This window comes from Mustela lutreola, chromosome 4, assembly GCF_030435805.1.
Source record: "Mustela lutreola isolate mMusLut2 chromosome 4, mMusLut2.pri, whole genome shotgun sequence".
In the NCBI taxonomy this organism is placed as follows: domain Eukaryota; kingdom Metazoa; phylum Chordata; class Mammalia; order Carnivora; family Mustelidae; genus Mustela; species Mustela lutreola.
Genome location: NC_081293.1, coordinates 196,270,877 through 196,284,227, shown reverse-complemented (window position 1 = coordinate 196,284,227; position 13,351 = coordinate 196,270,877). Strand labels below are relative to the sequence as shown.

The window sequence follows — 13,351 nt, the reverse complement described above, 5'->3', positions numbered from 1 at the left end:
CCTCCCTTTCTTGCTTGTGGTATCCTTCCGCACCAGCACGTGTAAGAAAGGTTTGTTGCCTGCTATAGCTGTATAGTATTCTGCTAGATGAATATTCATTATTTATCTAAGTTCCTGTTAAAGAAGATTTAAGTTGTTGCCGGCCAGTTGTTGCTATCACGAAAAGGCAGCTAAGAAAACTCTTGTGCCTGTTTTTGATGAACTCGTATGTGCACTTCTGTTAGGAGCACAGTTACTGGATCACAGCTAGGCAACCGTTGTGTTTCAGTAGTTAATGACATGCAACTTTCCTGGATGGTTGTATCTACCAATTTATTGGCCATTTGGACAGTGTCTTTTGTGAAATGCCTGCTCCACTCCCATTTTTCTGTAGGGTTGTCTGTCTTTATTCTCACTGATTCGTAGGCATTACTTTTATATTTGAATACAAGTCCTTTGTTAATTATATGCATCGCAAATATCTTCTCTTTGACCTTCAGCTTTCTTTTTTTTTTTTTTTAAAGTTACTGTTCAAATTTTATTTGGTATTTTAGTTGGTACAACAACACTTAGTTGGTTGTATGGTCTTTTTACATTATATGGCAATGTACACTATATTCTGACATACATGGTACACGAAGATCCTTTCGAACAGTTACGCACGATACATGCAATAATGAATTTATACGTTGGAGCCCAGGATGTGACTGACTGGAAAAGATGGACTAGGCATGTTGGGTGAAGGAACCTGAAGTCCTAGAACACACAGGAAATACTCATCTGGTTTGAAGAGCACCTGCTGCATATGCAATATTGGCAGTGGTGCCTCTGAGATGAACCCATTTAGGACTATAAAGGCAGGTATCATCCAGCATCAGGGTATAGCTGCAGGGTTTACTGAACCATTCGTATTTAGAAATTTAGGAAACTGATGTTTTTTTCTTTACGCCATTTTGATATTATTTAAGTAACAGATCAGATAATAAGGACAATGTACACAACCTCCAACTAAATCCCTGTCGTAGTCTAGACAGGGAAGTGGTACATTAGAAAACTTTAAAACTGCAGCTCCTTTTGGATCCCCCAGAGTGTATCTGCACTCTTCTTCAAACGGGCCTCTTCCTCAGTAGTTAGAGTCACCTTCACAACATCTGAAATTCCATTCTGTCCCAAGATGCAAGGAACACTAAGGAAGACATCATCTTTAATTCCATAGAGACCCTTAATCATGGTGGAAATTGGATGCACCCGCCTAAGATTCTTCATTATACTTTCTGCCAAATCTGCCACAGACAGTCCAATGGCCCAGGAAGTGTAGCCTTTCAGTTTGATCACCTCATAGGCACTGTCAACCACCTGTTTGTGAACCTCTTTCCACTGTTCCTTATCTGCATCAGTGCCTAAGTCAGGGTGCAGATTCTTCAGAGACACACCAGCAATGTTTACTCCACTCCATACAGGCACACTGGAGTCTCCATGCTCCCCGAGGATCCACCGTGACAGCTTAACGGGTGAACTCCCAACCTTTCCCCCATTAGGTAACGGAACCGGGCTGAATCCAGATTGCAACCACTTCCAATAACACGGTTTTTGGGAAAGCCACTTATCTTCCAAGCCACATAGGTCAAGATATCCACTGGATTGGAAACAACAAGCAACTTGCAGTTTGGGCTGTATTTGACAACATTAGGAATGATGAACTTAAAGATGTTCACGTTACGCTGGACTAAATTAAGATGGCTTTCTCCCTCTTGCTGACGTGCCCCAGCTGTGATAATAACCAACTTGGAGTTTGCGGTCACATTATAGTCTTTGCCAGAGACAATTTTTGGTGTTCTAAGGAAAAGGCTTCCATGCTGGAGATCCATCATCTCTCCCTTCAGTTTGTCTTCCATGACATCAACAAGAGCAAGTTCATCTGCCAAGTCCTTCATTAAGATACTGATGGCACAAGCCATGCCAACAGCACCACCCCCAACAACTGTAATCTTATTTTGGGGGACATGTTCTTCCTTAAGAAGATTCTGTATCAGCTGGTCTTTGAGAGTTGCCATTTTGGACTTAGAACCAAAAGAAATCGGGAGTGCACGTCGGGAGGGCGAGCGTCAGCGGCGCGCGAGACTGAATCCGGACTTGGCAGCAGCGGCTCGGACACCGACCTTCAGCTTTCTTAAAGCTGTCTTTTGATGAACTGAATTCTTAACTGCGATGGTCTGATTTATCAGTAGCCCCCTTGATGTTTCATGCTTTCTGCATTCTCATGAGTAAATCATTACATTTTCATCGGATCACAAAGATATGCTTTTCAGGTTTCTTCCAGAAATATATTATTTTATTTATTTATTTATTTATTTACATGCAGAGCTATGGTCTACCGCGAATTGATTTTCATGTACGGGATGAGAGTGTAGACCTTCTTCTACATGGTTTATCCAACTAACCCAGCGGCGCACGTCAGAAAAGCCAGTCTTTCCCTCATTACTCTGTGCACCAAGTGCACCAGGTCCCCACATATTTTCTGGACTTTCTCTTTTGCCCCATAGATCCACATAATTTCTCGCCCATCATTACCACGCCATCTGATTACCGTATATGCCAACTCTAGTGGTACAGTTCACCCAGCTCTGTTCTTCACGAGTGCATTACTCTTCCTGGCCTTCTGCACGCCCATAAAAATTTTCGAATCAATGTGTCAATATCCACAAAAAAATTATGTGATTTTGGTTGAGATTATTCAAATCTATAAAGATGGGTGGAGAACTGTTTTTGTTGCTTTTCTCAGCCTTTCATTCTACTAACTTAGTATATCCCGCTACTTTTTAGGTCTTTAGTTTTTCTCAGTGGTGGTTTACAGGTTTCTGTAGAGATTATACATCTTTATTTTTATTCCTCAGTAGTTGGTTTTTTGTATGATATTGGAATAGCACTGTTCGTGGTTTTTCTACCTTTTAAATTTCTGTCATATGGAAATAGAATTGATTTTTGTCTTGTCATCTTGTATCCAGTGATCTGGAAAATTCACTTAATTCCAGTGGTTCTTCTATATATTCTTTTTTTAAGATTTTATTTATTTATTATTTATTTGTCAGAGAGAGAGAAAAAGCTAGCACAAGCAGAGGGAGCAGCAGGCGCAGGGAGAAGCAGGGTCCCTGCTGAGCAAGGAGCCCAACGCGGGGCTTGATCCCTAAGATCATGACCCAAGCCGAAGGCAGACGTGTAACCAACTGAGCCACCCAGGCGTCCTCATCTGTATATTCTTTTGGATTTTCCGCACACACAATACTATCAACTGTAATTAATGGCAATCTTATTTTTTCCTTTCTTATTATCTGTGCTTTTTCTTTTTTTCTTTCTCCTTACTGTACTAGCCAGGACCTTGGAAACATAGTTGAATAAAAGTGGTGACCGTGGAGGTCCTTTCCTCTTTCCTAGTCTCAAAGGAAAACCTTGCAGTATCTCATTAAATGTGATGCTTACTATGAAAATCTTCTAACCCCCTTTATCAGGTTAATAACATTACCTTCCACGGAGGGCTGAGTAAAGGCCCCCAAAGATCACAAGTCCTAATCCTCGAAACCTGTAAATGTTATGTTATATGGGGAAAAAAATGTCTTAGCAGAGGTGATTAAGTTAAGGTCTTGGAATGGGAGATTATGCTAGATAATCTGAGTGGCCCTGAATGCAATCACAAGTGTACTATAGGAGGGAGGCAGAAGAAGACGTGACACGGACAAAATAGGAGAAGGAAATATGACCTGGAGGCCAAGACTGGAGGGAGGCAGCCACCAGACGCCAGAAGGGGCGAGGGATGGATTCTTTCTCTGGGGCCTGGGGATACCTTCAGGTCAGCACAGTGAAACTGATTTTGGACTTGCAGCCTACAGAAGTATAAAATAATAAATGTGGGTTGTTTTAAGTCCCCAAGTCTGAGGCTCTTTGTTACAGCAGCTCTAAGAAACTACACTGCCCATGAGTAGTATGCTAAGTGCTTCTACATCATGAAGAGACGTTGAGTTTTTCAAATGCTGTTTCTGCGTCTATGAAAATGATTGTGTGATTCTCCTCCCTTATTCTATTAATGTGATAAATTCTATTGATCAATGGTAAATCAACCTTGATTTGCTCCTGGACTAAATCTGATTGGTCACCATGTTTTATTCATTTAGATATTCTCAGCTGCATCTAGGTCATAAGAAAGATTGGCCTCTACTAGTCCATTCTGACCTTGTTGGGTTTAAATGTCAGCATTACATCGGCCTCATAAAATATGTTAGGGAGTGTTCCCCATTTTTCTAACTCTCTGGAAGACCGTATATGTGTTTGCTATTAGTTCTTCCTTATATTTGGAAGAATTCTCCAGTGAAGCCATCTGAGCCTCAAGTTTTCCTTCTGGGAACATTTCTAGTTCAGGAGTCTATTTAATAGATATGAAAATTTTCAAGTTTCTATTTCTTCTTGGTCAGTTTTAATAAATTGTGTTTTTCAGGGAATTCAACAATTCGTTGAAAATTCCATCTAATGTTTCAGATGTCTTGGCATCGAGTTGTTCGTAATATTCCTCTTATACCGCTTTGGTGTCTCCGGGAGCTAAAGTATTCGCTCATTTGTCATCCCCTCCCCTGCTTTTTTTAAGCAGGCTCCACGTCCGATGTGCAGCTTGAGCCCGCCCCTGAGGTCTACCGACTGAGCCTGCCAGGGAGCCCTCACTTGTCAGCCTTCATATTATCCATATGTACCTTCTCTCTTTTTCTCTTGATCACTCTTGCTAATGGCTTATCGATTTTTTTGGCTTATTCAATGACCAACTTTGGCTTTGCCAGGAACACTTGTTTTCTGTTCTTATCTTTATGATTTCATTCTTTCTGCATTTGGGGGGGGGTTAATTTGTTGTTCTTTTTCTAATTTCTTGAAATGGTCATTTAGATTACTGATTTCTCAGCCTTTCTTCTATTTCTTTCTTTTTTGTAAAGATTTTTATTTACTTATTTTACAGAGAGAGATCACAAGTAGGCAGAGAGGCAGGCAGAGAGGGGGGGGAAGCAGGCTCGCCGCCGAGCTGAGAGCCCGATGTGCGGCTCGATCCCGGGACCCTGGGATCATGACCCAAGCAGAAGGCAGAGGCCCAACCTACTGAGCCACCCAGGTGCCCTCTTTTTCTTTTTTATTAAAGATTTTTTTTTTTTTTGACAGGCAGAGAGAGAGGGAGAAGTAGGCTCCCCGCTGAGCAGAGAACCCGACGTGGGGCTCTATCCCAGGACCCTGGGATCATGACCTGAGCCGAAGGCAGAGGCTTTAACCCACTGAACCACCCAGGCGCCGCCTTTCTTCTTTTTCTAATATGTGCATTTAAGGATTTAAATTTCTATCTAAATGTGATTTGAGCTGGAAAATGCAAACTTTTTATACATTCTTTTAATTATCATTCATTTCGAAGTATTTTCCAGTTTCCATGAATTATTTAGAAGTGTGTTGTTTAATTTTCTGCCCCCTCGTGCTTCAGACATTCTGATTCCTGTCTGGAATGTTCTTTCCCCAGCCTCGTCTGCTTTGCAAACTCCTGCTGGCCCTTCACTGTTGGGCTCAGGCAGTGGCTTCGAGAAGCCTTCTCTGCCCACCCCAACCCTCCAGGCAAGACGTAGCCCCCTTTCCCTCTCCCGGGTTTGTTTCCGGATTTATCCTCTTCTCATTGCTCATGTCCACATCCGTCCCGCACCGAACAGGGCGCTCCTTTTAGGTAGTGATGCACCTGTCATCATTGTGCTGAACCCCAAGTGGTTTTTGTTGAACAAATAAACTTGTGTGCTGGTTTTCCTCGGACAGTTTTTGAGGTTTTTTTAAAAAAGACTTTATGTATTTACTTGTTAGAGAGAGAGAGAGAGAGAGCAAAAGCAGGGGAGCAGCTGGCAGAGGGAGAGGAAGAAGCAGGCTCGCCGTGGACCAGGGAGCTTGATGCAGAGCTCGATCCCAGGACCCTGGGATCATGACCTGAGCCAAAGGCAGAGGCTTCACTGACTGAGCCACCCGGGTGTCCCCCTTGGACAGTTATATTTTCAGATATACTCTTTTACCACAGGAACCTATTCAATTGTTCCCAGATTTTCTAGAGCTGAGGTCCAAATTATACCTCCCAGACTATCTCTTAGCGCCAATAAGTGACATAAAAATCCTCTGTGATACTAAAACCCTGGGGGTTTTGTTTAGAAAATATGGTCACCTTGACTATATACTCCTCCTGCCCAGTACCGGGCTGAGACTCTGCTAGTAACTCAGTATGGACTTGTTGACTCATTTCTACTGAGTGGCTTTTGTCCCTGGCCAAGCTAGAAATAACTCGGTGTCCCTATAAAATACTCCTAATTTGAGGTGACTAGTCTTTGAAGTGACAGGTTCCCCCCACCCCCAAAAACCATAAGGCAGTATTGTATTCATTACGAGGTCACCCAGAATGAATGACTCAAGGGTTAGCCTTATAAAACTTCAAAATCTCTCGTAAAAATGAGTCAGAATCTAGTAATAAGCTTGATTCTATTGTAATTAATAATGTCTTTCCCGGGGTGGGCCATGTCCTGCACAGTAAGTGTTCTTTAATGTACATGGTGAGAAATCTAATTCTCCTATTTTCAAAAGCTGTGGGGAACTATTCAATAACTTCAGTTACTGACTGTTTAAAATAAACTTAAAAACAAACTCTGATGCTTGTTTCATATAAGTCTGGATTTTTCCACATGTGGAGTTTGCTTAAAGGAAGGCCCACCTACCTTCTTTTGCTATGCTCCTCATTTTTACCAGCTCCGAGTGACCTAACTTCTGCCCCAGAGAACCCAGATCCAGAGCCTTTCCCTCTATTGAGGAAGCCTGGAATGCTCTAGGGTTCAAGCCTTCATTCCTGAGGCTGAGAGCTCTGTCCCCGTGGAAGGTGCAGGGGCCCTGGGATGAGGGGTCACTCTCTCGGCTGTCATCAGTCACTGGCACCCGCAGCGTAGACAAGTTCTGACATCAGTGTATTAGAATAACTGAGGCTACAAAAGGTCCTAGAAAGTATGAAGGGCAATCACAGATGTCAGGTCCCTGAAACTTCCTCTACACATTTGCTACATACCCACCTTAACCCAGCTTGCTCACGCGCTCTCTCTCTCTCTCTCTCTTTTTAAGATCTTATTTAGTTATTAGAGAGAAAGCACAAGCATGGGGAGCAGCCTGCAGATGGAGAAGCAGGCTCCCCACTGAGCAGGGACCCCAATGTGGGACTCGATCCCGGGATCGTTAAGCAGACGCCTAACCAACTGAGCCTCCCAGGTGTCCCTTACCCCAGCTCTCTTAAGCCACCTCAGGGGCTGACCTCCAGGTTGGCTGAGAATGGAAACCAGGGACAGCTGGGTGGCTCAGTCGGTTAGGCATCCAGCTCTTGGATTCGGCTCAGGTCCTGATCTCATGGCTCCTGAGACCGAGCCCCGTGTAGGGCTCCACACGCAGCAGGAGTCTGCTTGGACATTCTCTCCTCTGCCCCTGCTCTCTCTCCCTCGCTCACTCTCTCTCAAATATATAAGCAAATCTAAAGAAAAAAAGAACGGAAACTCAGCAGCACTTGAGACCCCAGAGCTAGCTCTCTCCGAAGCATGGCCCTCCCCACCACCACTACTGGGGGCCCCAAGTGATGAGGGGGTGGGAACAAGAGAAAGGCCTTGAAGCTTTGAATCATCATATTTTTTTTTCCAGTAGTCAATAAGTCCAAACAATCTTTTAAAATTCAAACAAGCATCGGAGTGTTATAAAGGAACTCCAAGGTTGTCCTGGATTGTCCTGGTGTTAGGAGAGGCCCTGGCACGGCCCCTCGGAGCAAGTCCAGAGGCAGCTGTGAATCCTCCAGCACTTTGCTGCTCAGACCTACAGGGCAGCATTTTCTGTAGGAGCCCAGGAGTCCCTTCTTTTCCCTGCAGGGGTGAGAAGTCAGCCTTGAGCAGACACCACCTGCAACCGAGGACACCTGTGCTCGTGCCTGGCCAACCTCCACCAGGTCCAGGATGGGCGAGGTTAAGCTGCGGTAGCTATCGACCCCCAAACTGTGGGACTTATTACAGCAAAGGGGCTCTGTTTCTTTGTTTGTTTGTTTATGTTCCTGTTACTGGGTTGGCTGAGGGTCCTATCCAGTGTCTCCTCCCTCCAGGATGCAAGCTGAGAGAACAGCCCCCTTCTCAAATATTGCTGAGCACCATCATGGAGGGAAAGAAATCTCTGGAAGGCTCCAACTTACCAGGAAGTGCTCAGTGCAGAAACGACAACTCATTGACCAGACCCAACCAGAAGAGGCAGGAAACACAATCCAGCCATGTCCCTTGGGGGAGCCAGCCAGAAATATCTGGGGACCAGCAGTAAGGACTACCACAACCTTTCGGAAAGGTCTAACCCTGAACCTTGGGGCTGTGTGCTTAGTCCCAAGAGAGCAGCTGGAAAAATGGAGGTGCCTGCACACAGCTGTACCTGTCCCAGCATAGGCAGTACAACAGGGGCTCCTGATTCAGCAGCCCCTACATCTGGGCAGTCTGAACCACAAGCTTCAGGTCTCTCCAGTCCCCTGGGATGACGGAGGATCTCGTGCTCCCCTGTTCCCCACCCCCTCCTGCTGGATGAGCTGCAGACGATCCATGACCACCCACCTTGGATTTTTCTAGAAGGGGAGAGTTGACAGGAGCAGCCATGGGAATGGACCAGCAGTGGGTGATGCGTTCATGAGACCCTCACTCATCACACCACAGAAAAAAATCAAGATTAATACATGGGATTGCAACGTGCTCTGTTAACCTACCCTAGCAAGCACGGCAGAGGAGACAAAAAGAAAAAACAGCCCGTGCTGTCAGGAGCCTATAATCTGAGGCAAGTCAGGACACGGTGACCTTGTGTTATCATTTTTCGTGAAGTCCCAAATGAATGGTGCCAATATGAAGCTGCGAGCTTGACCAAGGCAGAGTTCACAGCAGATTTGATGGGAATGGAAAGGCTTTGTAGGAGACTTGGGGGCATGAGCTGGTCTGGGACAGACTGGGGGCGCTCCGTGTGGATAAAAGGGAGAGGAAATAATATGAGGAAAGGCACAGGCATGGAAATCCTCACGCCGGCTTCAACGCATGTGCAGACAGACCGCACCATCAAGTTGGAAATGGAGGAAGAAGGACAGAAGGTCTTGTGTATGAATCTAAGGGGCAGAGAGGTAAAATAAATAAGTAAGTAAAAAAGTTTTTAAAAAATGGAGTGCCTGGTTGGCTCAGTCGGCTGAGTGGCTGACTCTTGGTTTTGGCTCAGGTCCAGATCTCAGGGTCATGAGATCAAGCCCTGTGTCGGGCTCCATGGCCATGGCTGGTGCCGAGTCTGTTTGAGATTCTCAGACTCTCCCTCTCCCTCTGCCCTTCCCCCACCCCGACTCATGCTTGCTCATGCTCTCTCTCCGTCTCTCTCAAATAAATAAATTAATGAAATAAAACTTAATCGAACGGGGGGAGAGGTTATCTTTACTCTTTCTTTAAGCAGAGGCTGGAGAGAGCCAGCAAGGGAGGCTTCGCAAGGGATTCTTGTCTTAGGTGGCAGGTTGGGCCGCTCATTCTTTCCCGCGGCCGGGCATCAGAGCCCCAGCCCGGCCCCTGCACCCACCCCCTGCTAGAAGCCTGTTAAAAATAGATTTTCTTTCTTAAAAAAGATTCCCCCACAACACTCAGGACCTATCCCCCTGGGGATTTTGCTTCTGTACATCTGGGAGGGATCCAGAAATCCGTCCCCTTCACCAGCTTTCCCACACACAGAGCTGGTCTGAGAATCCACTAGGATGGGCAGTTTCTACCCAGAAATGGCACATTTCAAAAGTGGAATTTTAAAGTCACGTTCCTGAAAACTAGCTCCTGTTCACACTCACTCTGTTTCTACTGCAAGCATGCCCCGCCCCCGTTCACACACACACACACACGCACACGCACAAGCACAGCCTCTCAGCGCTGGCTGCAATCCTTGCTCACAGCGTCTCCACTTAATTACTGCGTATCATTTACAGCTCGTTCTCTCTCTCTCTCTCTCTCTCTCTCTCTCTCGATTGTTCCTTCCTTCCTGTTCCGGCTCCCGCTGCATTTAGCCAGACGTCCTCAACCCTCCCGGCACTGTCACGGCCGCAGGTCAGTGTCCCCGTCCGCCTCACAGATGGCTCATTCATGCTCAGCCCCAACTGAATCCAGCTCCTTGGCCTGAACGAAGTTTGTAGAAGCTTATCACAATATGGCCCAGCCTCTTCTCCCTTGTGGTTTCAAGTCCTAGCCAACCGGGACCATGACTGTGTTCCTTCTAAACATGCTTTGTACCTTCCGGCCCCCATTTTTTTTCTCTGCGGCTCCCCCAGCTAACATTTCTACTACCGCCCTCGGGTCCGAAATGCTCTCGGCTTATGAAAGTTCTGCCCATCCTTCAAGATCCGGTTCGAATTTTCATCTACTTTAAAAGGTCTGCCCTGTTTGGAAAACACAGAGGAAACTATACACACATAACACACACACGTGCACACCCACACTTTCTTCCTTGTTGTGTCCTAGGCAGTTTGCCAGCCTTGGAAAGTACAAAGCTGAATGGGTCCAACCGCCGGCCAGTTCAGATGGGTGTGGCTTTCAACTCTGCTGGGAAGGGGCACCCTTTGTTGGAGGTGGGAACCCACACGATCAGCTCCTCCGTCCTGGGAAGAATTCATTCCCGAGGCACGGGCTGTGCCCCGCCCCACGCTACTCACACCCCCACGTTGAGGCGGTGACACATTGCATCAGGGAAGCCCAGGACCCTAAGGGGCCCTATCACCGTGCAGGTAACACCTCTGCTTCCTCGAAAAGGAGGAAACCCCCTTCTCCAAAGTAATCCAGGAACCAACGTGTGGTATCGTGACTATGAACAAGCTATCATGCAGGGTCCAGCATGGAGCCCACGGTGGGAACGGACACAGCGGTCTTCACTTGGGTCAAAGCAAATTGGTGGTGGTAGGAAGGCCAGGCCCAGGAAAGTCACAGAAGAGCCCCGTCCAATCTTTCACTGTACATATGCGAGGCCAGCGGTCTTGCCTGGAGATCTGCGCCAGCCAATGGCAGAACTTTCATTATTTCTCTTGACTCCCACTTCCTCCCGCAATAACCCCAGGGCACACGTCCCAACTTAGACAGGCTTGGGTATGTTCCCATGGCTGTTTTTGTTTCGTGTAGTTTTTCAATCAAGGACCTTACCGTGAAGCTAATAAATCTTAAGATTCAGATCACCTGCCTGGCACCAGCTCTGCATCTACTTTTACATTTGCAATTTTGTGAAGTTTTTTTCTTAATAATATTCTCTAAATCGTATAAGATATAACCATTTCAAGCCCATAAAACATGGGTCCACCCTGGCAGAGGAAATGTGTGATTTGGGAGGGGAAGGAATCCTGTGGAAACAAAGCTATAAGAAGAAACACAAATCGGAAAAGGACCATGGGCAGTTCAGGAACACTCTCCCACAGGGAGTGCGGCTGCCATAGCCTTTCAGGGACTTATTCCAAAGGCAAAAGGGAGCCATGCGCTCCAATGTGGCAATCCCCTATCCTTCGCCCACCCCACCCCTACATTTGAGGGGCAACCTTCAAGAGCTGGGGGCATCTGAAAACAGCCGGGCTTAGTTAGCATCAATAAGAAAAAGAAAATCAGGCTCGGGGAGCAGATTCTGGAGTGACTCTCCCCCTAACCCTGGGGAGATTCTACTTTTTCACATAGAGAAAAATGCGTCGTGGGTGATCCCCATTGCGTAGCTCCCGGCCAGGCTCATGGAGACAAAGCAAAGAGCATGAGAAGACCCCCACCTGCTAGACCCCAAAGCTAGACCCCAGTAGAGAGGTCTGGACCATGTGGGGCACAGGTTGCTTTTTAGGAAAGAGTCCCTCTTAGAGGAAACTCAGCAAGTTTGAAATGCGTCTTTGTGACCACATGGGGGCCCCATTCAAAGGCTCCTTCGATCCCGCTAGCCTGGGTTTGCCTCTTAAGGAGTTTTCCCAATTATTTATTTAATTTTTGCCTCCTTTTTGTTTAAAAAATTCTATTCTTATTGCTACAAAATAAAAACGGGAATTGGAAAAAAAAAATGCTAGAAGACGTATAAACAACAGCCCGTGGTCTCACTGTGCAAGAAAAAGGAAGCTAACTTGTGTTGCTCTGTAGGCTTCCAGACGCGCTGGTGTTTTTTTCTTTTACACAAAACTGAGATCATTCTGGACAGACTTCTCCTCTTAAAATACCACGAACGCCTTCCCACAGCAAGTTCTTCACCAAAACAATTATAAATATGGTATTGTGTTCATTTCACTTAGAAATATTTGTTATAAATAAGAAACACATTACGGAAAGTTCGAAGTGGCAGTCCACCGGGATTTACCGAACTACTTTCCTGTCGTTGGAAGAATTTATTGTCTTTCACACCAAGACAGACGTTGAGTTACAGCTGTCCCAATAAACAAATAAATACATGAAAAGCCCAAATTGCCTGGCAAAGACCTAAAGCCTCGGAGACGACGTGGCGGATGCCCTGTGGGGGAAGGCAAGGGTCTTCTGGGGCTGTCGCCGCGGTCACCCGGCCCGGCGAGGCTGGTCCCTGGAGCCGGGAGTTTCCTTTTAGTAAGCGAGTCCCTCGGGGGTGCGTAGGCTCCGGAGCGGGAGGCGGGCAGGAGGCAGGTCGGCGTGGGGTCCAGGCGGTGCATCCGCGCACGCCGGGCCGGAGGCCGGTGGGTCGGTGGGTCGGGGCGGAGGGGTCGAGGGGTGGGGGGATCTGTAGGCGTGTGGGTCTGGCGGGGGGGGGCAGGGGCCAGTGGGTGGGGCAGCGTTGCGGGGGGGGGGGCGGCGGGTCCGGGGGTCCAGAAACCTGTGGGCCGAACAGCATAGGTGGTGGTTCAGGGGGTCGGGAGGCTGGTGGGCGGCTGGCCTGTGGGTCGGTGGACCTGTGGATCCAAGTGGGTCGGCGGGTAGGGAGGCCGGTGGACCTGTGGGTCAGTGAGTCAGGGTGTCGGAGGGGTCGGCGGGCTCGTGGACTGGTGGAGTCGGGGAGTCGGGGGGTCGGGGTGGGGTCAGAGGTCGGGAGGTCGGGAGTTCGGCGCTCGGAGGTCGGAGGTCGGGGCGGGGGGAGTCTGTGGGTCCGGGGTCGGGCGGTCGCGGATTCGGGAGGCCGGTGGGTGGCCGGGCCGGGAGATCCACGGATCCGCGGGCCGGTGGACCGGCGGGTGGGTGGGTCGGCTGGCCGCGGGGCGGGGCGGGGCGGGGCGGGCGCCGCGCCTGCCGTTCGCCTCTCCCGGCTGCAGGTGGGGCTGTGCGGCCGCGCTGCCTCCAGGAAGCCTCACGGGCCT

The 13,351-nt window shown here is 47.7% G+C and overlaps 1 pseudogene; it reads right to left on the bottom strand.

Moving 5' to 3' along the window:
* Window positions 1-480: 480 nt before the first annotated feature.
* Window positions 481-2,147, bottom strand: LOC131829917 (L-lactate dehydrogenase A chain-like; annotated as a pseudogene).
* Between the last annotated feature and the right edge of the window lie 11,204 nt (window positions 2,148-13,351).